Source organism: Saccopteryx bilineata, chromosome 7 (genome assembly GCF_036850765.1).
Source record: "Saccopteryx bilineata isolate mSacBil1 chromosome 7, mSacBil1_pri_phased_curated, whole genome shotgun sequence".
Taxonomy (NCBI): Eukaryota; Metazoa; Chordata; class Mammalia; order Chiroptera; family Emballonuridae; genus Saccopteryx; species Saccopteryx bilineata.
In genome coordinates, this window is record NC_089496.1 from 12,966,741 (window position 1) to 12,971,413 (window position 4,673).

Sequence of the window (4,673 nt, forward strand, 5' to 3'; positions counted from 1 at the left end):
CCGTTAAGACAACTGGACATTATGACCCTTCTGATAAGTGTATTAAGAAGTAGATGGGGCCCTGACCGGTTTGCTCAGTGCATAGAGCGTCAGCCTGGTGTATGGGTGTTCGGTGATCCCGAGTTCGATCCCTGGAGAGGCACACAAAAGAAGCAACCATCTGTTTCTCTTCCTGTCCCTCTCCCCCTCCTCTCCTCCTTCCCCTCCCACAGCCAGAGGCTCAGTTGGTCCAAATGTGGCATGGGGCACTGAGGTTAGCTCCGTTTATTTGAGCATCAGCCCCAGATGAGTTGCAGTGTGGATCCTGGTCCTGGGCATGCGGCAGTCTGTCTATCTCCACTCCTCTCACTTAAAAAAAAAAAAGATGCTGAGGTCGCCGGTTCGAAACCCTGGGCTTGCCTGGTCAAGGCACATATGGGAGTTGATGCTTCCAGCTCCTCCCCCCTGTCTCTCTCTCCCTCTCTCTTTCCTCTCTAAAATGAATAAATAAAATAAAAATTTTAAAAAAAGAAAAAGAAAGAAAAATAGATGGCGTCATCATGAAGCATTCTTACATAAAACATTAAATCTGAACCTCAGTCTCAGATCCAAATACCACGTTTATAAGAAATAGATAGAGGCACATGTTAATACCACACAGGGATACAGTTAGCAAAATTCAGAGGTGGGAAACTAGAAGACCAATGACAGCTTCTTCAATAAATGGCCAAAACCAAAAAGGGAGGGATAGGAATATAAAATTAGATTTAAGAGACCTGTCAAGTGAATGCAGTGTGAATCTTGTATGGATCTTGATTCAAAGAAACCAATTGTCAGACATGTTTTATAAGTCAGGGAAATTTGAATGTATATGTACTTGGATAATTGATTATATTAAAGAATTGTTAATTTTTTTCAATGAGATAATAGTATTGTGATTATATCAAAAATCACTTCAGCCACTTTTACAATAATCTCTGCTTTTTCAGAGTGCAATACTGCTCATAAAAATTAGGGGATATTTCAAAATGAATATAAAGTGATAAAATATCCCTATTTTTTGTGAGCAGTTTACATTGTTTCCTTCATAATTTATGGCCCTGAGTTTTATACTGGAAAGTTTATTGTGCTACACATTTTACATATGTTAAATAATGTAATCCAATATTAAAGGTAAATTACAGTGTTCACTAAGGGAACACCTATTACAGCTTTTCTGAAAGCAGATAAAATCAAATGTCTATTTTCAAGTACTATGAAGTACTTGAAACTTCTGGGAAAGACCAAGGGGGCAGGCAGTCTTTCACGGAAGGAAGACTGGCAGGCATCTTAGCTAATTAATAGATAAGGTAAATTATTAAATATCTTCTTTCAAGAAAACATTTAGGTTTACTTCAGATTAAATGTTCAGTGTTTTCAAAATGTTCCTTTGTCCTTGAAACTATGAGAGGACAGCTGCTGCCTCTTTTCAAAGGCGAGGAAGACCCACCCCACAGCGGCCCCAGCCGGGATGATCCGGTGAGCAGCACATTGAGAGACCTGGTGTTATCAGACACGCCCAAGGGCATGACGCCTGGGCCGGGAGTGCCCCTCACTAGGCGGCTGCCATCTCCAATTTGCAATTCTTTCTGTTAATGGACTAATGTCATGCATTCTGGAATTTTGTTCTTGGGGGTGAAAAAAATCTTAAATATGACAGTGGTTTGTGCCCCCCCAAACCTCAACCCATCACTAGTCCCTTAGTTTTTTGTTTGTTTTTTTTTTAAAGATAAATGAGTCTTTTTTTTTTTTAATTTTTTTTTTTTTTTTAAGATTTTATTTATTCATTATAGAGAGGAGAGAGAGAGAGAGAAGGGGGAGGAGCAGGAAGCATCAACTCCCATATGTGCCTTGACCAGACAAGCCCAGGGTTTCGAACCGGCAACCTCAGTGTTTCCAGGTTGACGCTTTATCCACTGCGCCACCACAGGTCAGGCAGTCCCTTAGTTTAATCTAAGTTTAATTTAGACTTTCTTCTTCTGTGGGGATGGGGATGGATAATAATAAAAAAAAAAATTCAGAAACTGACTCAGCCAAAAGATGTTTTATTTAAAATACAGTGATTTTTAAAGCATGTTTTTGCATTCTTGAAAATGGGTATCATTACATTTATTTTTTATATTAAATTAAGTTTAAAAATAGGTTTGTTTTGTTTTTGTTTTTGTTTCTGCCTGACCAGGTGGTGGTGCAGTGGATAGAGTGTCCGACTGGGACGCAGAGGACCCAGGTTCAAAACCCGAGGTCACCAGCTTGAGTGTGGGCTCACCAGTTTGAGCGAGGGGTTGCTGGCTTGAGTGTGGGGTTATAGACATGACCTCATGGTCATTGCCTTGAGGCCAAAGGTTGCTGGCTTGAGCAAGGGGTCACTCGCTCTGCTGTAGCCCCCTGGTCAAGGCACACATGAGAACACAATCAATGAACAACTGAGGAGCTGCAACGAATAACTGATGCTTCTCATCTCTCTCCCTTCCTGTCTGTCTGTCCCTATCTGTCTCTGTCTCTGTCACAAAAATAAGAACAAACAACCAAGTATTTTTTCTTAAGCACATGCAGGTTATATTTTCCATGTTTCAAATGGCTTACAAAATCAAAATGCTACCTTGTTTTTCTAAAAACGATCCACCAAATGCCACTCTTCTCATGGAGAATGGTGGCATCTGTCTAAAACTGGTAATTAGTCGATTACAGGGGTGACTGGCTCGCTTCCTTGGTGAAAACTGCAGCCCCGGTTGCCTTGAGTTGTCTGTGTACAGTGAGCTTATTAACTGTAATTGCTAGTCTCCACTAAACTTTGCTTTGTACACAAATCTTAAAACCTGTTGGTAAGTAACTGTTTAGAGTTGGTGTCCTATACTTCCACTTCTAGGTCTCCCTGTCTCCTGCCACTCTGGCTTATATGCAATTGCTATAGAATTTCTTGCTTTAACTAAAGATATGAGATTATTTTTATTTAGCCTGGAACTGAATTCCCCAGAGACAGTACCACCTCTGCTTGTCTCTCAAGTTTATATAAAAGGAACTGAGTCTTAGAAAGGCATCCTCTTGTGCTCACTTTGGTAGCACCTGTACTAAAATTGGAATGATACTGAGATTAGCATGTCCCCTGCAACAAGGATGACATGTAAATTAATGAAGCAATCCATATTTTTAAAAATATAACAAATAAAAAAGGTGCCCTCCACCTTGACTGATTGACACATCTATTCAGATTGATTTCATTGCAACTGATGTGCACCTAAGCCCACAATGTAAGCAGAAAATTAGGTTAGGCACTCAAGAAGCTTGCAAGCTAATGTGGAAGTCATTTTGTAAACAGCTAGTTTAAAATGAGTGCAAAAATATCTTAGAATATTCCACTGATTGTGCTAGAAGTCAAGGGATTGGTGTGTTGCAAAGTAGAAAGGCTTTATGAAGAAATACTGGTTGAAGGGCTTTGAAAGGTTTGTGACCTCACTTTTGCATTTGAAGAAAGTGGTAAGAATGTTCCTAGCAGGGGCGGCTATTGGGTGGGACCAAATAAGGTTAAAAATTGCAAGGTGGCCCCAGCAGGATAGCTCTTGGTTAGAACATCATCCAGCAGCACAGAGGATGCCTGTTCGATCCCCGGTCAGGGCACATTCGGGAGTATATCAGTGTTCCTGTCTCTGTCTCTCTCTCTCAAATTAATAAAATAAACATTAAAAAAAATTGCAAGTTGTATTTGGGGGCAGTAGCTGAGATTACGGGTGAGGGGCCAGTGGTGGCATATGAGCCACATCATGGATCTCAAAAACATGCAAAGGCCTTCTGCTCTCAGTTACTTCCTGGTAATAATTACTTACAGGAGCTGTTATTTGAATACATGATACCATTTACACCCCCCCACCACACACACACACACACACACACCTTCATCCAGTACAGAAGGATCAAAATTCCCCTGCATTGTAATCTTGGATAAGTTACTTAACATCTCTCAGTACCCTGATTTCCTCATTTATAAAATGGAGATTAAAGATAGTGCCTACTCATCAAATGAGCTACAAAGTCCTGGCCAGATAGCTCGGTTGGTTAGATCATTATCCTGAAGTGCAGAGGTTGATGGTTCAATCCCCAGTCAGGGCTCATACAGGACAGATCAGTGTTCCTGTCTCTTTCTCCCCTCCCGCAGCCAAGGCTCCATTGGAGCAAAAGATGGCCCGGGCGCTGGGGATGGCTCCTTGGCCTCTGCCCCAGGCACTAGAGTGGCTCTGGTCGCGACAGAGCGATGCCCCGATGGGCAGAGCATCGGTCCCTGGTGGGCGTGCTGGGTGGATCCCAGTCGGGCGCATGCAGGAGTCTGTCTGACTGTCTCCCCGGTTCCAGCTTCGGAAAAATACAAAAAGGAAAAAAAAAGACTTTTCACATTAAAAATTATTATGTATATTGTTATAGCCTTAAAGAAGGTAATTGCTAAAAAGACTACTAGTATGCTCTTTTAATTTAGAGGTCTGGTGAATGCCTTTCCAGCAGTAGGAACTGCTTACAGAGTGTTATTAAATAAGTGGGTGTGGCCTGACCTGTGGTGGCGCAGTGGATCAAGCGTTGACCTGGAATGCTGAGGTCGCCGGTTCAAATCCCTGGGCTTGCCGGGTCAAGGCACATATGGGAGTTGAAGCTTCCTGCTCCTCCCCCCC

At 42.0% G+C, this 4,673-nt stretch overlaps 1 non-coding gene across 1 annotated transcript; it reads left to right on the plus strand.

Moving 5' to 3' along the window:
- The first annotated feature begins 3,062 nt into the window (after positions 1 to 3,062).
- On the plus strand, positions 3,063 to 3,167 carry LOC136311340 (U6 spliceosomal RNA). Its single transcript, XR_010726741.1, has one exon. It is a non-coding gene; the product is annotated as a U6 spliceosomal RNA (small nuclear RNA).
- The last annotated feature ends 1,506 nt before the right edge of the window (positions 3,168 to 4,673 follow it).